Source organism: Anopheles merus, unplaced genomic scaffold, assembly GCF_017562075.2.
Source record: "Anopheles merus strain MAF unplaced genomic scaffold, AmerM5.1 LNR4000012, whole genome shotgun sequence".
NCBI classification, from domain to species: domain Eukaryota; kingdom Metazoa; phylum Arthropoda; class Insecta; order Diptera; family Culicidae; genus Anopheles; species Anopheles merus.
This window is the reverse complement of record NW_024427592.1, coordinates 160,684-181,706: the sequence shown is the minus strand read 5'-3', so window position 1 is coordinate 181,706 and position 21,023 is coordinate 160,684. Positions and strand designations below refer to the sequence as shown.

Here is a 21,023-nt window from a genome sequence, read left to right as displayed (position 1 = left end):
TAAACGCCAACTGTATCCCAATATCTTATACAAAATCGGCCCGCTGTGATCCGACACGGCCCGGCCCGACGCGAATCTCTTGTCTGCGGTCTTACGTTAGACGTACCTAAGCTACACGTACCGAACGACATCGGACTATGCCATAAAACGCAACGTTGGTTTTCGTTGGTTTTCGCTAGTCTTTTGAGCGATAATTTGTTACCGAATTATCTCCGAAAACATCAACGAAGTACTGTCCATTTTCGGGGACAGTGAACACACGTGAAGGATGAACCCATGCAAAAAAGAGTTATAAATAGAAATGAACATTCGGATTCACTCCTTTCCCTCATGTTCCAATTCATCCTCATCCGTCATCCTTGATGCCACGAACCACATCTCTAGTTCTACTTTGATTCACTTTGCCAGTTGCGCCACCATATTATTATTCATTATCGTGCTATTTGCTGGTTTACTTGTATGAAAGGGTGCTGATATTAAATGAATTACAGGGTTTTCCAATTGAGTTCAAAATAAAATACTTACAGGCTGTTTAAAATTACAACTTATGCACGAAAAAATCACAAATTAAAAGTTGGGAGGCTACGGAAAATTTCGGGTGAATAAAAGCAATGAATCAAAAGTTATTGCAGTTCGAAGTTGAAAAAAATACCCGGGTATCCGGTTGCCAACTCAATGGTTAAAGCATTTGTTTTACTGCTATATATCATCCACAAAATAAGAGATATTTTATCTGATAGGTTTTCGGTGCTATTGTTTGGATTTTATGAATGCACAATATAAAACAAAAGCACTTAACTTAATATGTAGTAGTGGGCGACTGGCATAACCTAACCATAAGCTAGATTGAGCAAATTTGTCAAAGTGACCATATTTAGTTCTATCGAATTTTGATCGAATATCGGTTTACAATTGAGCACACTAAATCTCAAATTTTCTAACCCAAAATCAAATATGTTTCTAAGTATTGACCATTCAACCATAAAATTGGAATTTAATGAGTTTTATGAGTGAATAAAAAGTTGTTTTTTACAGAAAAATACCGTATTTGCTTTAGAGTTCCTACCGATAACCTCTAAAAACAATCTGGTCACTCCGCGCCAGCAACCGGCCTGCTGAAATCAATTGCCCCTAGTCAATAATCCATTGCTCGTAATCAAAAATAGAAGATGCTAGTCAAGAATCTATTGCGACTATTCAAAAAAGTATACTGCTAGTCTAAACTCAATTGGAGAACCCTTTAAAAGAAATAAATAAAATAATTCAAAGAAAAGATTGACTATAAAACACGCATTTCTTACAATGAGTAAAGGGGTCTGAAATTACTGGACACATGGATGTTATAAAAATAAAACAAAATCTAATCAACATCAATGAAAACAATCAAAAGGGAACTGAATTCAGGTCCACCATGGTACAAAACATAATACCATTATCATTCAACCATAAATACGCGATGAACATCCCAAGCGAGTGAAGATGTCACTTTTCGGCTGTGTTTTCAATTGATATTTCGTGCACGATTTGACAAACGAAACAATGAACGAGATTCAGACTTTTTTCGGCGCATAATTACAACCGCGTGCAATGTCATATTTGCTATTTTCATTGCATCTTCATAGCATTAGACATTTTGAGATTAAATAGTTTTTAAATTGTTAGTGTTTATATGCATGGCCTGTATCGCATACCATTTCGATTGCGAATGAAATCGAAATCCGATGAACAAAAGTCCATTTTGAATGAACAAAATTCACTTTGGCATCGCATACGAGTTGTTCATTCGATCGTTATCGAAATTGAAAAGTAAGTTTCGATCAGCTCGCTGCGCAAATTCAAGTAGTTTCCTGCGCTGCTAGCGCTAGCGCAGATTTTGGCCCGTTTCCCGCGCAGGATTTCAGCGACTCCTGCGCAGGCCTGCACAGGTTTGGCGCCCTCTGTTGGGGAAATGGACGAACTATTTTAGGCGGCAGAGCAAAAAAACGATCAAAAAATTTAAAAATATTGGCGCCCATATTTTCGTCCGCTTCTTCTCCCTCCCTCACCCTGCCTTGCCTTACTTGAGATTCTGCCCGTGCCTTCCGCCGCCAGCTGATTGGGTGATGTGGTGTATGCGTTGATTCATATATGTGCATTGCGGTTGTGTATTGTAATTGGTGGGTGTTAGCATTTATTAATTTGAGTGTGACCTTGAGACGATGCGGGAGAAGCTGGATTGGGATTCAAAGTGTTATCGGTGTATTGATGGTTTATTTTATTTCGTGCCGCTGCTGATGAGACCATCCGATGCCCGTGTCCATCGATTGTGAAGAAGCCTATTTCAAACAAGCGTAGGAGAACGGCTGACACTAATCTATTTTTTTTTAATTTGAACATTTTTAATGTTTCAACGACCTTCACACTTAAAATTTTTTGCCGAATCTCGGTTAATTTTTACCGAGATCTGCACAACTAAGATCTCGGCAAAGATCTCGGTTAAATTTCTGTTGCCGATATCTCGGTTAAAAATGCAATTGATATTTTGTTTTGACATTTACGTTTAACCGAGATTTTTGGTTAGAGCAATCCGTGATTTCAGCCAATTATAAAAACAATATTTTTTTTTTAATTTTAGTGGTTTTATTTGCGTAAAAAGTTAGTTTGAGTTTTAAAAACAAACACAATTATTTATTGAGCCATAGCAGCCTGAGCCCATGCTGATTGCCGGTGTACATTTTCTGCTGCATGATGCCACCATCGTATCTGTAGTTGGACGGCAGGAAGTCACCTCCCCTCCCCCCCCCTCTCCCCCCCTCCCATTATGAGAGTTGTGGTGGGATGGGAAGCGCAGGGACGGGCGCCGGTACAACACCAGATGGTGTACAGCGTCTGGATGTAGTAAAGGTGCAGGAAGATGGGCCGGGCATATAGGCATCGGTACAGACACGGTTCTGTAAAGCGGGCAGAATGAAATAAGCCTGAGTGAACCCTGATTAGAAGTCACTTGGTCGAGTATTTGGATATTTACCTCGTGAAGGTAACTGGAAATGAAACCTAGAAGTTCGAACGGGCCGGCAAAGGTTGGTCCAATCGGACTAGCATCCGGTAATCCTTGGATAAGGACTGCTTTGAGCGACGATCTTATGTGCACTGGCTACGTGCGTTGACAGAGCTTCCTAGCCCACTCGTGTCCGATCGTACGCTACTGATGATCGGTTTCTTCACGCTTGGGGTCATATTTTCATTTATTTTTCACACTATTAATGGTATAACACAAAATCACTCCGAAAGGTTTCTGTATCGACAAAATGACGAATGACAGATAGAAAACCGAGCCTCGGCTAACTCAAATAGTATAGCCGAAATTTCGGTTATTTTGACGGATGACCTCGGTGACAGCAGTGTTAACGTACGTAATCGGCATGTTGTGTTGCCGAGTTTCAGTTAAAATATTTGTAGCGCACACGAAAGTGTCTTTCGGAGCAGCAGCTTAAGACAGGCACAGTACACGCCGACTTAAGCACAATAATAAACGCACCAACTGGCTCTTGGCAAATAATGGCTTCATTGATTCATTGAATTGATTTTATACTCTAAAATTGCTGACCGTCGTCGATCGGCATATTCTTCTTAGTCTATTCTTCTTAGCCTATTTTTCCATTTAATCGTTAAACCAGCGCGCATCGCTGGCGCGTTGTATAACGTAGCTAGTCAGCATTTATTGACCTAGCAACGCTTTGTTTTTAAGCCTAAATTGTCGTCAGCGACAATATTTGTTTAACTGATAATTCAGTTTTAAATGGTACTGAATATCGGCAATGGGAAATTTTCAACTGACATATCAGTATAATATATCAGAGCCGACGGATTTCGGCAGTTTTTTAACCGAGGTCGTGAAATATTTTTAAGTGTGTTCTAAGCATCATGTAGCACAATGTTTTTTTTAATGTGCCGAAATCTGTCTCGAGTTTTCGGGTAATCGACACACACGCACACACACAGCGCGGGGAAAGTGACCGTCCACTCTACCATACCGCGATCACCCTCCCCGCCCGGCGCTTTGAATGAGAATGCCCTACAAGATAGCTTAACCAGCCTTTTTCCGATAAGGTAGCCGTAATGGATCATGCGGAAGGGGAAGGGTGGTGGGGGGGGGTGCGTGTTCGCGTGCGCGTTCGTACGTGCATGTGTGCGTGTGTGTGTGTCTGTTTGCGTGCGTGCGTGCGTGCGTGCGGAAACCCCTAAACTGTTTGATTCTGATGCGTACATTTTCATCCGCTGCGGCTACAAAGTCCATGCATTTTAGATCTCGCTACCTGAGAGACAACACAACCATTAGATTGGCACCACCATCTTTGCAATCGACTCTGCTGTTGGGGGTGTTAGAAAGACACACGATCGAAGCAAACGTGCATGTGATATGTAGCACATTTCTTTCCAATTCAGCTAGCGGACGCAAGTGGAAACAAAACTTCAATTGAATTCATACAAAAGAAGATTCTGGATTTGTTTATCACGGTGCGCGTATGGTGCGGCACCTGTCCGTCCAGAATCTGGAGGCTTGTTGGCTTAGAGTCGGTATCATGATGCCGTGCGACCGGCACTGCCTTGGAATGCGTAAGGCTCGGTAGATTCATGTCCTTTGGTCAAGTGTATTCCGTGCATTTGTCGCGCCACGGCGGTAGACCCGGCAGCAACAAAGTCAAGACAAACTCTTCCCCGGTACGGATGGCGCTTCAAAGTTCTTTTTCTTATTACTATTCTCAGTGGATTAAGGGTATCGGGGCCCTAGGCGGTAAGACGAGTTGAGGCCCCCTGTAAATGGTATATGGTGTTCGGTTAAACAGTAAACTTGAAATGCCGTCGGGGGGGGGGGGGGGGGGCTATGATCATCATTCACAAGCTCCAACATTTTTGCTGACCGGGGTGGTGGGAGAGAGGGGTGCAAATGATTCACTAGCCTCGGGACCCCAACGTCCATCCTTCCGGGGCCCTTGTTGCTAGTTGTTGCTAGGGCCCTGTCCATACGGCATAGCGATCTACGGGGCCCCTATATCGGCGGGGCCCTAGGCGACCGCTGATTATTCTTGTCATATCGGCGGGGTTCTAGGCGACCACTGATTATTCTTGTCATTACGGCCTACGCGATCATGTTGGCCTTTTCAGGACTTGAGTACCACGTAGCCGGATAGTCAGCTCTTGCTACGGCGGACGGTTCATACGCGGTTAGAACCCACAACGGGCAAGCAGATGTGCGGAATGATGGCGGTGCCGCGGGCCCTATCCAGCGGGCAACTTGCATACTGCCACACTGTCTCCTGCCCGGTGCATACGCAGCAGGTAGGGGGAATGATGCACCTCAACAATAAAAAACACCGTCATTAACCAGCGACGGATCTAACGGTAGGCGAACTAGGTGGTCGCCGAAGATTTCTAGTTTGTGGTATGCCGTATGTCTACAAGTGGACAGAGTATTAGCGACAAGGGTCCCCGGAAAGATGGTTGTTGGGGCCCCGTGGCTGGAGAACCATTTGAACTCCCCCCCCCCTCCATGGCGGTAACAATTTTAGGGTCTGTAACCGATGATCGTAGGGGCATCAGTTACTATTTACAGGGGTTCAACTCGTCTTTCCGCCTAGGGCACTCGATTCTTCTAATCCGCCACTGTCATGAACACCTTCTTTTCTTTGACCGATGGATCATAACATTCCAGAAGAACATACATTCGGCGACAGTTTTGCACACACACGCACACTCAATCCCATGCGCAGACGGCTCAGCATATCTGTGTCATCCACAACATACGAAAGCAAAAGCTTGGGGTAACAAAGTTTTGCTTAATGCTTCACACGTTCAGTTTGATGGCAGGCCCCAGGAACTGCCAGTGAACTTTCCAGTAGACCGGTTTTACTATCAGCTTGCGTTCTAGATGCCGGCGGAAAAGAATGTTGATGAAAATCAGCGCCGGGATGAACGTGTTAATGCGAATAAGGGTTCTGCGCGTTGCACAGCAAACCCTCCAGCATGAGCTAGCGATTCCGTAGTCATTTTTAATTGGCAGCGTTTGAACTCATTGCGCTTTTTTGGTTTGATTTGTGAAAATTCAACTTCATCGCCGCAATGTTTGTTAACGGCTTTTTTAAGTGCCACAACAGTAGTGATGGGTAATCCGGAGCGGAATCATGGATCAACTCCGACTCCGGTGCGCAAAATATGACTCCGGCTCCGGATCATAACTCGATTCGACTCCGGATCAGTCTGGATCAGTCCGGATCACTCCAGATTACTCCGGATCACTCCGGATTACTCCGGATCAGTCCGGATTACTCCGGATCACTCCGGATTACTCCGGATTACTCCGGATCACTCCGGATTACTCCGGATTACTCCGGATCACTCCGGATTACTCCGGATTACTCCGGATCTATCCGGATTACTCCGGATCACTCCGGATCACTCCAGATCACTCCGGATCGCTCCGAATCACTCCGGATCACTCCGGATCACTCCGGATCACTCCGGATCACTCCAGATCACTCCGGATCATTTAGGATCAGTCCGGATCAGTTTTCGTAAATATTCGATGTACAACTTGAAAGTCAATGAACTCATCAAGAATTGTCTAAACGATAATGGACAATCATTCCGGATCCGGAGTGATCCGGAGTGATCTGGAGTGATCCGGAGTAATCCGGAGTGATCCGGAGTGATCCGGAGTGATCCGGAGTGATCCGGAGTAATCCGCAGTGATCCGGAGTGATCCGGATTTATCCGGAGTAATCCGGAGTGATCCGGAATAACCCGGAGTGATCCGGAGTAATCCGGAGTGATCCGGAGTGATCCGGAGTGATCCGGAGTGATCCGGAGTGATCCGGATTGATCCGGAGTAATCCGGACTGATCCGGACTCGGAGTCGATGAGTCCGAGGGTTTTCCCGTACGCACCGCCCCCCCCCCCCCCCCGCTAAACAGTCCGGAGTAACTCCGAGTCCGACTCCGAGGGGTGCCGGAGTCGGATCAATCCGACTCCGGAAAAAATTATATTTACCCATCACTACACAACAGCTTGCGAACATTAACCACACGCGAGAAAGAGATAGCACTATGGAGGGAATAAGCACGGACGACGGCTGACAGCGATTGGCCGTCTGACGCACCAACACATCCAAACCTTCGACAACGCGCTCATGCGAGGGGTATGAGGCGGAGCAAGGGACGGGTAGCTCGACGAGCTACTTGACAAATTTGCCGTAGGAAGGAAAAAGATGGCATGAGAAAATTCTCCGAACGCCATGAGTTCTTCCGTCGCTTTGCACAGCGGGCAATCCGTATGCGATGTCAAAGTGAATTTTGTTCATTCAAAATGAACTTTTGTTCATCTTGAATTCATTTTGGATTTCGATTTCTTCGTTTTAATAGCCCCCCCCTTTTTTGCACAGGTTTTCTTTCCAAAATGATACAGTCCAAACAATTATATCAAAACAATTCTATTTATTGAAATTAATAACTTTAATCTAACATGTTTTACAAAAATCTAAAACATATGCACTACGAACACTGAACTTAATTTCGCAGTAATTAAAGCACAATATTTCAAAACACACTTTCCATACTCGCACAGTGAATACAATCACAAAATCGTCACAACACTTGCTGCTCTTCCTCGCTGTTCCGCTTTGTTTCTTTTCGCTACACTGTAAGGGCCAAATACACCAACACTACGACACAGCCAAAGGTTTTGTTGTCTCCGTTTGCCGTGAAACACACATGAAATGGAAGAAAAATGTTATGAATTAGGAGGGAGGATGTTTGTTGATAATTTTAATCACTTTTACTTACCGCAAATTAAACAAATTTCTATTTTTCACGGAGTTTATCCGCCGACTACCAAGCGCAGAAACACTACACAAGCACCAACCTCACTGGACAGAACGTAAAGCCTACTGCGTTAATGTGTGTATGCGTTTCTGCCAAGCCAACCGCGCCATACTGCGTGTGTAGCCAAGAACGTGTGTGTGTATATTTGCACCACTGGATACAGAACATAAATCTCACCGCACAGCAGAGCGTGTGTCGCCAAGTGTATGCATGTGTGTATTTGCACCTTTGAATTCTGAACATCCGCCGTGTATCGCCAAGTCCGTGGCTTTGTGCAGCATTACCGTGGACAGCAGAAAACTACCTGCACTAGAACAGAGCGCTGGTGTGGCCAAATGTGTGCATGTGTGTACTTGCTCCACTGAAAGCCGGTATCGCACCAGATTTCGGGTGTCGTCATGTGCGCGCGTGTGTTATTGTCACAGCACACTCCCCAGTCCGCAAAAAGCCGAAGTTTTGTATGGGATCGTGTCGTACACATATGTACCCAAGTAGCAGAGTCGAAGTTGTTGAGAGATTTTGCTGTGTGCCAAAGCGAGAGGCCCTGTCTTCTCTCTCTAGCCCAAGTAGCAGAGCCGAAGTTGTTGAGAGATTTTTCTGTGTGCCAAAGCGAGAGGTCCAGTCTTCTATTTCTAGATTTTGGACGGAAAACCGCCGCCCGTGTAGAGGTGTGTGCGTGTGACGAAAAATGATGGAGGAAAAAGGGGGTAGCGGGGTCTGAAGTCTTTCGTTCGTCACGCACACATGCATTTACCAGCGGATATCGCTGGACCGAGTCTACCCATCTCTCTCGATCCACCATGATTTTTCTGCTATCGCTCTCATCCGAGTGTGAGGCATCCTCAGTCTGTCCAGAATTTTCCCTATGGAAGGATGTACTGAAGTGATGTGCGATTTCTTGTGCGACGTACTTTGCTCTTTACGTTTTGTGCCGTGTTCCTTCTTCTTCAGTTATGGAATGATTTATCCTAGCAAATTGTTGAGGTAAGTTTCTTGCTGTGTGCTTGTGCAGGTACATTCAACTAACCCTTGGCGTCTAAAAAGTTACAGGTGTGTGCGCTATTTATCACCTGCTAGCCTCGTCAACAATGTTCAAAATGAGCGACGGAAAGAAAACGTTTTCCAGTTTTAAAATATTAAGGTAAGTGTTGATCTAATCATATGTGCAAAACTCTCCATAGTAATACATACTACGTACATAAATTATTGGTTCATTTTTGGACAGCGTTCAGCACAACACTGCCACAAACCAACGCACTGGATTACGCCAAGAACATGTCGAAAGGCGCGCAGCCCAGCGTCATTACTTAACAGAAGCCGGTTCAAAACGCGCAGCTCCTGTTCATGACGTCATCACTAAACTGAAGCCAGTGGAACACGCGCAGCACGGATGGTACCCCGAGCGCGGTAGGAGGAAGGAAGAACAAGAGGAGGATGAACGGTAAATTTGGAACGGGGAAAGCGTTCTGCCGTCTACACAGCGGGAGTATGCCGAAACACATGTGGGAAGGGAGAGAGATATTATTTTATAAACAGCATGCGAATGTGTGCATAAAGCAAATGTGAACAGCCTCATCATTTCTATAAGTAAACCGAAAAAGGGGGTGGAGCAAACACATTGGTATGCGTGAGTGGCTGACGAAACCAGAACGTTTAGATGTGTGCGTGACGGATGGTTTGGGCGCCTGAGGCGAAGCTCTCGACAAGACTGCAAACGAGAGCTTTGTGGAGAGCTTTGTAGGGAGCTCAGCTTACATAGGCCGCCGTCGGTTTTTGCGTCCTTGGGAGATTTTGGACGGCAAACCGCCGCCCGTGTAGAGGTGTGTGCGTGTGACGAAAAAATATGGATGAAATACTGGGGAAGCGTAGTTTGAAGTCTTTGAACAGCATGCGAATGTGTGCATAAAGCAAATGTGAACAGCCTCATCATTTCTATAAGCAATCCGAAAAAGGGGGTGGAGCAAACACATTGGTATGCGTGAGCGGCTGACGAAACCAGAACGTTTAGATGTGTGCGTGACGGATGGTTCGGGCGCCTTTGGCGAAGCTCTCGACAAGCCTGCAAACGAGAGCTTTGTGGAGAGCTTTGTAGGGAGCTCAGATTACACAGGCCGCCGTCGGTTTTTGCGTCCTTGGGCATCGCTTCCACTCAACGTCGAGCAAGGGTTCGAGCGATAAGCTCCCTCGAACCCATCTCGAACCTTATTTCCTTCGAGCGACTTCGGATTTGTCTGTTGGGTGTCTCTCGCTCCCCAACAGACAAAGCCGAAGTCACTCGAAGGAAATAAGGTTCGAGATGGGTTCGAGGGAGCTTCCCAGTCCGCAAAAAGCCGAAGTTTTGTATGGGATCGTCTCGTACACATATGTACCCACTTACGTACCCACTTGCAGTAGAAATGGAAATGTGGTTTCACGCACACATAGACACCTTCCACCCGAACGATCGCGTTCACACATACTATAACGCTCTGATTTCTTCTGCACCTCACGCATACCAATGTGTTTGCTCCACCCCCTTTTCGGATTGCTTATAGAAATGATGAGGCACACATGTTTACTTTTGCTGTATGCACACATTCGCATGCGGTTTATTCCATACTTTTTCTTTCCCTTCCAACACGTGCTTTGGCATACTCACACTGTGTAGACGGCAGAACGGTCTCCCCCTTCCAAATTTACCGTTCTTCCTCCTCTCGATCTTTTTTCTTCTTACCGCGTACGGGGTACCATCAGAGCTGCGCGCTGGCTTTAGTTTTTCCTCCTCTCGTTCTTCCTTTCTCCTACCGCTCCCGGGGGCTGCGCGCGTCAGGTTTTTAGCGCAATCCAGTGCGTTGTTTTGTGGCTGAGTTGTGCTTAACGCTGTCAATAAAAATGAACCAATAATTAATGTATGTATTACGTATTACTTTGGATAGTTTTGCGTATATGATGAGAGCAACACTTACCCTAATATTTTAAAACTGGAAAACAATTTCTTTTCGTCACCCACTTTGAAGATTGTTGATGATGCCAACAGGTAGGCGTTGATGAATGGCGCATGCACCTGTAACTTAGAAGCCGATAAGCATTAGTTGAATTAGTACATTGAAGCACATATGAGATCAAGAAACTTACCTCAACAAGTTAGCTAGGATAAATCATTCCTCAATGGAATAAGAAGCAACACTGCGCAAAACATAAACAAGGAAAGTAGGGGACCGCACATCCTTCCACAACGAAAGTTCTGGACAGACTGAGGATGCCTAACTCCCGGATGAGTGCGATAGCAGAAAAAATCATGGTAGATCGAGAAAGATGGGTAGACTCGGTGTAGTGCAATCCGCTGGTAGATGCATGTGTGTGTGTGACCAACGAAAGACTTCAGACCCCGCTCCTCGCGTTTTTCATCCATCATTTTTCGTCACACGCACACACCTCTACACGCGCGGCAAAATCTAGAGAGAGAAGACAGGGCATCTCGCTTTGGCACACAGAAAAATCTCTGAAAAACTTCGGCTCTGCTACTTGGGATGGTCCAAAACAGCCGAAATCATACAAAATCATGAAAAGTCTGCGCGTTTTTGTTCCGGCGTCCTCCCGAAGTTTACCGAGCCAAACCGAATAGTTGTGTTCGATAAATATGTGTGCGTATCAGGTAGCAGCATTTGTACGGCTTACCTGCCGTATGCCGTTGTGATACCGAGCGAGACGCATAGACAACGCGTCTTGAGGACATGTGTAGCCGTGAGGAAACTTTTCTGTGTCTCTTTTGCCTTGTCCTTGCCTTTAGATCCTGATGAGTGAACCATGCATACCTTACGGGTACGTTCGGGGTATAAGCCCTGTCCCTCTCATGTTAATGGTAAATATAGAATAGTATGCAATCGGCTTTGCATTCGGGCGTGGGCAGGCCCGTGGGCGTCATGTGGATGCTCGCATTAGGTACCGTACCAATGCGTGCGAGATGATGGCTCAATATCATACACATCATGGGTTCAAACCTAGAATAGACCGTCCTCTCGTTGCATGGGCTTACTATCCGTCTGCGTGGCACTGAAAAAGTCTCGGAATAGGCCAGATATTCCGATATACAGACATTCCGACATTCCCATGTAGGCCAGACATTCCGCATTGGACGCTATGCCAAATAGAAGAAAAAGAAGAAAAATCAAATAAAGTGATAATGTTTGTACTAGGTGTTCATACTATAATAACGCTGAACAATAAGAATGCATTAGTCGATAATCTTTTTGTTAGGCAATCTTTTATAAAAAATGATAAACATTTTATTAAAATAACGTTGTTGAATTTTTGGTACAAAAGTTCATAAAATATTCATTAAAGGTATTATTAAATCATTTGAAATTGAAAAATAGCAAACAAAAAATATTTATAAGACAACGATCAACGATGTAATGTATAGTGAAATCTAAACTAAATACATATTTTTTTAAAACATTTTGACTACAGTCTTTCCCCGAGTAACGCGAATAATGAGTTTCGGGGACATTCGCGTAAGTCGAATGTTACGTTTTACAGCCAAAATATACTTGATTAATAATGATTTTTGATGGAATTTAGTTTTTTATGTAATTTATTACTTATTTTATATAATTCATGTAAAAAATTAGGTGATTTAGTGAAATCGAAATTTGATTTTTAAAATAATAAAAAATATTTAAATTTTGTTTGCTGAAGTAGTGTAAAACATATTAAAACATACAAAACATATTTCTCCAGACATTCTATGGATTTCAAGTCTATACGACATTTCTATCAAAAGATATAGAGAAATAAAAAATGAAAATCTACCCGTGTAGCCGGTCATTTACACTAGGGTTTATCAAGGGTGGCTTAAACTTGAAGTGAGGTCTATATGACAATTGTGATAAATACAGTCTATTCCCGAGCAAGCTGGATATTTTGAATCCACCGTAGTTCCCGATTTACGCGGTTCTCGACTTACGCGGATTCTGAGATTCGCGGTTTTTTAAATTTGGGTTCCTTCCCGTTTTAAGTTTGTAGGCTGATATTTCAGCTTGTCAGCTGTTTGGATTGTATAACAGTTTTCGAGCAGCTATCTAAGTAGGTGTAATAAGTGTTGGATCAAGTAGCTCTTTTGGAAAAGCGGAGCGCACCGCTCTCGCTCGTTAAAGTGTGCGGTGCGCTTGAGGTTGAGCTCCGCACAGAGCGCTGCACACAGGAGCGATTGTGCGATGCGCTCCCTGGAGCGAAATTTCGCACCACAAGGAGCGCTGCACGCAGGGCTGCGTATGTGCGATGCGCTCCCAGGAACGAAATTTCGCACCACAAGGAGTGCTGCACGCAGGGCTGCGTATGTGCGATGCGCTTCTAGGAACGAAATTTCTCTCCGCCAGGAGTGCTGTTGGATAAGTTAAACGATGAGCTAGAAGATGTGCGTTTGAAAGCTTCGTACAGAAAATGATTTAAAGCATTGCAGAATGTGAGCGGAATGTGCGAATTATTTTTGCTCACCTGTTTGAACGAAAATATTTGTTATGGGTCGAGTGGCAGTGGTTTATATAACGTAATACATACATAACGATAACATACATACGGATTTTAAATAAAATTTATTTAGAATATGTTTGTAGTTGAAATTCATTGGTTTGCGTAGGTAATGTGTTTAATCTAGTGATGCGCGTTGCGTTCCGAACCTGCCACATGCGATCCGTTCCAAATTGCAAGTATCCGGACCGCGATCCTTATTTTTAACCCAAGCAGGTTCAAACTGAACCTGTTGCTCCCACCATTCTTTGCGATCCGACCTGAACTGACTGTTATTATTATTATCATTATTTATTTAATCTTTAACGGGCCGTATAGTCTAATTAAGATGTAACAGTTCAATTAAAAAAAATACATAGCAAAAACAAGATTTGCATCGCAATTCACTGCGGCCACGGCAAAAGCCGGAGACGTTCCTTGAAGCACTGAGTTGAGATGTCGAAGTCGAAGCAATCCGATACAGTGTTGAAGACAGCCGACATGCGGAACATAGGGTCAGACCGACCAGCACTGGAACGGGGTTGAGCGAGCCGTAGAGTTTCTCTAGACCTTAGTGTTCGGGATGGTGCATAGATATCGACTCGATGCAACAAAGGCGATGAGTCGATAGAGCCATTTAGCAATCCAGCGATGAAAGAGCACTGTGCATTGCGTCTTCTAACCGAAAGAGGTTCAAGGCCTAGAAGACGGCACCGCGCAGCATACGGAGGAAGATTATTGCGATCCTGCCAGGGAAGTAGGCGTAGGGCATATCTCGTGAGCTTACGTTGAATCGCCTCAAGTCGAGCAATTGAAGAAGCGGTAGTTGGGCTCCAGACTACGCACGAATATTCCAGAACCGAACGAACGATACAGTTGTACACAGCTTTGATGCACATGGGGTTGCGGAATTCATTAGTTGTCCGGATAACCACGCTACAAGTAATTGATTTCCTCTGGCTACAACGTCATCGATATGCTGTTTAAAGTTCAAACTAGAGTCAAGCAGAACGCCCAGGTCTTTGGCATGATTCTGTCGATTAACTGCAGTGCCGTCCATGAAGTAGGTCCCAGTGACTGGGCTCCTGCATCGACTAAAAGACACACAGTAGCATTTCTCGATGCAGATAGTCAGTCCGTTACGCTTGCACCACGAACAGAAAATTTCGATGCAGTCTTGCAGGAATGTACAATCACCTGTGTTGTGAATAGGCGCAAAAATTTTTGCGTCGTCGGCAAACAGACTGATACTGTCGGGAGGTAAAGCGAGGGTAACATCGTTGTTAAACAATATGAAGATAAGCGGGCCAATATTGCTTCCTTGTGGCACACCCGAGCTGCTGACTATTTCTTTGGACATGTGCTTATCAATTTCACGATGTATGTGCGATTAATTAGGTAAGACTTAAGCCACTGTACTAGCGAGCTGGAAACTCCTAGCTTATCGAGTTTAGCGAGAAGAATTGCGTGCGGAAGAGAGTCGAATGCTGCTTTCAGATCTGTATAAATTGCATCGACTTGAGCTCCGGCATCAAATTGACTAGTGCAATAGGTTACAAATTCAACCAGGTTCGTGGTAGTCGATTTTTTTGGCACGAATCCATGTTGATACGGGCTTAGGTAGCTGCGGCATGCATGTAGCAGATGTTTGTATATCACTAGTTCGAACACCTTGGCAATGGCACACAAAGATGTAATACCCCGGTAGTTGATGGCATCTGTCTTGTCGCCCTTTTTGTAAATAGGAACCATCCAAGATTTCCTCCATGTTTTGGGAAAGTAGCCATTGGCTAGCGATGCATTGAACAATTTTGCAAGGATAGGTGCTACTGTCGTTTGACAGCGTTTCAGCACGGTAGAAGGAATTCCGTCGGGTCCAGGAGCGAAGGAAGGCTTTAGTTGCGCTAGGGCAGATAAAACGATCTCACTGTCGATGAAAGGAGTGCTCATGTTAATTGCGCCAGCCGGAGTGTTGACGTGTGGCCGATCAATGGTATCGGTATCATTCATGGCCGGTGAAAAGCAATCTGCGAAGCGATCCGCGAAGAGATTGCACATTTCATTAGTGTTGGCACTTGTTGCTCCTTTGTACGTAATGGATTTCGGTGTATGCGTGGATTTTGTTTTGCTGTTGTAGAAGCGCCAAAACGAGTCAGGCCACCTGCAGAGTTAACATTGAATTTTACTCAAATATCTGCGATATCGAAACCTGTTATAGCTGCAGTATAAAGAGTGCGTGTCAAAGTAGATCGAGCGAGATCTTTGGCATCGGCGCGTTTGGTAGTGACGATAAGCAGCTCCTTTTACACGTTTGAGTCGTTTGAGTGTGCGGTCCGCCCAGGGGGGGTTAGGTTTAGGACGCTGAACTGGGACGCATACAACAAAGGCTTGCAGCATGAAGGACGAGAATGAACATACTGCTTCGTCAAGTGAAACAAAATTGGAACAATGAAAGCTATTGTTAAACATTGATATCATGTCGTTCAGTTTCACATAGTCAGCTTTAGCAAAGTTATAACGATAAAATGCGGTTGTCGTCGATATTGTCGAGTCGTCGAATTGCGTCGGGTCGACGAGTTAATACGTATATTGAAGTCAAACGCTGGATGGTAGGAGTCAAGAGGTACAAGCGGAACAAAACTTGGAAAGACAGGCGAACAAAGCTGCGGCATTGTTACCGTAGAGCAGGTCAAGCATGCGTCCGTGCGAGTTATTGATGTGATTAAGTTGCACTAATCCGTTAAATTTAAATCCATCGACAAAGGTGTTGTTGGCCAGTAAGCGCGCAGTTGGTTCATTGTTCATGATTGATGAGTATGCTGGCGAGGACGAAGGATCAGTTGTGGATCTACTTATGCTAGACTAATTGAAATCGCCAATAACAAACAGCAAATCCGAAGGCTTCAATGTGAGAGTGAAGCCGCTGATACAATCATGTAGAGAGCGATGAGTCGATATCTCGGAGCTAAGCTGCGGTGGAATGTATACTACCATGACGTACAGATGTGCGTTATTGCAGGCGACGCGCACGCAAATATACTCGAGGGAACGATCACGGGAAGGTAATTCTATCGACTCGTATGCGTTAGAAACGGCTAGCAAAACACCACCACCACGAGAGCTAGAGCCGCTGAGAGAGCGATCACAGCGTTAAACAGAGAAGTTGTTGTTGAAGAGAAGAGCAGATAGAATATTCGATTAATCTTATCAACAAGCCAAGTTTCCGTGAGAGCGATGAGATCGAAGTCAGCCTCCGATGCAGTTAGGTGAAATTCTTTTGTTTTAGTACGCAAACCTCTAACGTTTTGATAATAGCAGCTTAAATACTCAGCGGTAGCGTTGTCATTGTGGCGGTTGGATAAAGCGGGTATACGGTAAGTCAATTGAGCTGCGTTGTCAGAGCATGAGGCTTGGCGTGTTTGTTGTGTGTAAGGAGCGAAACTTCGTCTAATTGAGAAAAAAAAAATCGATGGTAGACTGGTGCAGGTGCGGAGATGAAGCGCGGTGGTTTTGGGGCGGTCCAGAAACAAGTGTTGAGTTCGCGTTGACAAGCGTTGAGCTTCCAAGGTACCATTCACCGGGGGGTGATACTGTTGTTATATTGTTGGTTCAGGACCAGGTGGAGTATTCAACATGTGAATGATAAAAAATAAACTCTGAGCTGTTGATTGGCTAATTTTTTACGCTAGACAATGTCAAAGCGTAATGTTGCCTGTAACATTCATAGACCACCTCAGCAATATGTTTTCGAGCAACGATGTTGCGCGAAACAACAATAGACCCTTGCCTTACGCGGATATTCGAGTTACGCGGATTCCTCGGGAATGCATAAACCGTGTACTCAGGAACAGACTGTGTTTTTTATTGTTATATAATGTTATTCACGGCAGCTACGTAAATCAGCGGTCGGCTAACTTTTGAGGCAAAGGGCCAAATTTAGTAAATGATCTAAAGTCGCGGGCCAGGAGAATGCGGTTTTTCTATTATTGTGATTTAATTATTACATTATATAATTTTTAAAAACAACAATTGGTAAATGATATCAAGCAATGCGATTGGAATTATTGCTGTTTTTCTATAATTGTTTCATCTAAGTATCGTTCAAAATTGATAATACCTACTAAAATTTTGTTTCATATGCAAAAATATAAATCATTAAATTTCGTATGCAACCTTCATTTTGATAGTCTCATTGTGGTGTTAAAATAATGTTAATATTACATAACGATAACATTAGAAAATGGACAACAATTGTCGATTTTTTATGGGTTTATCTTAACCCGCACTACTCTCTCTCTCTCTCTCTTGTTGGCCTGCTCATAGAGCACGTCGATGTGACATAGCTCAGTCAACAATAATTCTACAGGATGCTCGGTCCCTGCTGCAGCCTCCCATTCATGCTAACACCCGATCTCTGTCAGGTCTCGCTTCACCTGGCCCAGCCATCGAGTTCGCTGTGCTCCCCTGCGCCTTATGCCGAACTGGGGATCGCTGTCGAACACCTTCTTGGTGGGGCATGAGTCTGGCATCCTCATGACATGCCTCAGCCATCGTATCCGCCCAGCCTTCGCCACCGTCAGGATTCTCGGTTCACCGTACAGCTCAGCAAGCTCGTGGCTCATCCGTCTCCTCCACGCCCCATGCTCGACACACCGCCAAAGATGGTCCGGAGGATGCGTCGCTTAAACACGCCCAGAGCGTTTGCATCCTCCGCTCGGATGGTCCAGGATTCGTGTCCGTAGAGGACCACAGGGCGAATCAATGTGTGATATATCTCACATTTCGTGGTGGCTCAGCAGTCGATGAAGCCCACAATTTGCACGATTCCTCTGCACAATGCGTCTCCGGATTTCGGTGCTGATGTCTTTTTCCGAAGTAAGGAGATAGCAAAACTCCTTCACCACCTCGAGACTGTCGCCATCAACTAATACACTGCTTCCCAGATGGTCTGAGTCACCGGCAAGCAGGTACTTCGTCTTCGTCGCATTGATTCTCATTGCATTGAAAACGTTAATTGCACTTTGCGTAGTAGTATCCCATTAGTTAGCAGACAAAATTTGACACCTCTATCAGTCGAACTCTAACCATGATGGCCAAAAAAGTGAATCAAAAGCGTGCGCAATCAAAGAATGGCACCCCGTCGCGTCCAAAATCGACTCCGTGCGGAAGTTTGTGGACATCGTATATACCCGTTTCGGCATTTCGGTCGCCAACATCTTGGCACTATTAGGCAACAATCAAAGCATCGAAAGCATCGAAACTCAATGCAATCATTTCAGGTGAATTTCGACAGAATTTCGATATAACATCCTGTTCTGCAAACTGGTCCAACATCCGTCACCTGTGTCCCATCGATTTTTTTCTACGCCAACGTGATGCAAAAACTCTACTGTAACAATTTTGTAGCGAAAACTTAGGAGGAATTGATGAAAATCGAAGGTATGACTTAAATCATGCATGTCTTCGTCTACCATGGTGAAAATTCCTAATAACTGACGAAAGGCAATTCGCAATATCTTGAACATATTTGTGCAAGTAATCTGAAATAATTCCCTTTGAACAGATGTAAATGTAAAGAAATTATCTTTCCTAGTTTTTTTTCTACAGCCAGTCTAAAATGACATATTTTTTCATGCAAAAGTTACGGGGATATTGACCTCGAGGTCGATACATCGTACTTTTCCAACGTTTAATTAAACTACTATGGAATGATGGACCGTTTAATTAAAAGTTGAAAAAGTACGATGGTTTAATATGGTATACTAAAAGATCTTCAGTAATTTGTGTACGAAATGTTTCATTCCATCTTTCAAAATCAGTCAAATCCTTTCGCCGGGTTGAAAGTTGCGGCGGGCCGCATTTGGCCCGCGGGCCGTACTTAGCCGAGCGCTGGCGTAAATGATCGCTTTTAATTTTAATTGTAGGAACCACCTATCCGTGTAGGTTAACGTAAAAGAGGAAAAATATTATATTTTCTTGAGTGGCACTGTTGTAACAATTGCGTTTGTTTACGTTGGTGAAACCCCGCAACTTCTCGTTTTCGTGCGAATTTATTGGGTTCTGCGACAAAAGTCGACGTAGGGATACAGTGCACTCCATTTTGCAACTACGGTTGCGATGGTGGTGGGGAGAAAATGGATAAATAGCCCCGAAATACGCGCCCTCGACATCTTTGTACGCCACAACACCACAAGATAGGAATAATTCTAAGTTTGTGATGTTTCCCATTAAATATCTATATTTTTCAGCTATTTCTTCGGTATTTCGCAACAAGCATACAATTTTATGGCTGGCATGATCTAGCTGCCGACAGATGTGCTACTGAAAATACGGTAAAAGTAACCCGCTGGGCAAAGTAACGGAAGAAATCATTGCCTTTCACGAATTTTCACAGGCATTCTTTTCCCCCTATGACAATATTGTCAACCAGCTCGTCGAGCTATCCGTTCCTAGTTCTTCATCCTACCCTAAGTGGGTTTATTATACAGGTGGCCTTATGCCGAACAATTTGACAGCCGTTCTGAAGAAAAATTAAAACGAAATGACAGGAGGGGATTTTGAACGCCTGTTTTAACCGCCGTGGATGAGTAAATTAACGATAATCATGTCCTTATATCGCTTATTTTAATATGATAATTAGAAAAGGAACAATTTTGAACAAATATAAAAAAGTACAGCAATCGCTAATACAGACAAGTCACATTGATAATTCGTATTGATGAGTATATATGCAGGGTTTTCGAGGATTATATAGACATGTTCAGCGAGTTTTAGATTCGTTCAGGCATATAATAGACTCTTTCAGCGAGATATAGAATTGTTCGGAAGTAGGCGTTGAAGTGTAGAAGTATTTTTTTTATGCACGGTTAATTCATTTGCTCAACATGTTTCATCAGTGTTAAAATGTTATTTAATTGTGCAAAGGTAGCAATTAAACGTGTGTGTTTAAGTTGGTTTGTTGTAAAACATTCCAGTGTAATATGTGTATATGTGTGTTTGTTTACTTGCGAATGAAATCTTTCATTTCGCTGGTCAGTGCATAGTTTATAGACTAATAATATTGCTGAAGTTGAAGTGCAGTGATGTAAGTGAATGAATTTAAACAACCGAGGAGTTAAAATCCTGTCCAGCATATTGACCTTAGCCAACCTTTGACAAAACTTTTCCTCAAAGCATATTTGGAAAAGGTGAGTTAAGGGTAGGCAAGATACAGGGTTTTCGAGGATTATATAGACATGTTCAGCGAGATGTAGTTTTGTTCAGGCATATAATAGACTCTTTCAGCGAGGTATAGATTTGTTCAGGCATATAATAGACTCTTTCAGCGAGATATAGAATTGTTCGGATGTAGGTGTAGACATGTTCGGTTATACTGTAGAGCTGTCACTTTCGTACCCCTTGGACTGCAGCTTGTATCATTCTCATCAGAAGATAAACAAACGATTTTCGTAAAAATATGTTTGTTTTAACTAATTCATGCATTAAACAGCTTGGGGAATGATTATTAGCTTCTTTTAGGACTTTTAAGAATGAAAAATTGAACCCTGCGGCACAGTGTATAAACAAAACAACTGACAGCTCTACAGAATCGCTGAACATGTCTACGCCTACTTCCGAACAATTCTATATCTCGCTGAAAGAGTCTATTATATGCTCGAACGAATCTATATCTCGCTGAAA

General features: G+C 43.9%; 1 protein-coding gene across 4 annotated transcripts in view; it reads left to right on the top strand.

The window, feature by feature from the left end:
* The window catches only part of LOC121600931 (vacuole membrane protein 1), a 54,256-nt gene that overhangs the window by 8,115 nt on the left and 25,118 nt on the right, over nucleotides 1-21,023 (top strand). The window lies entirely within an intron of this gene.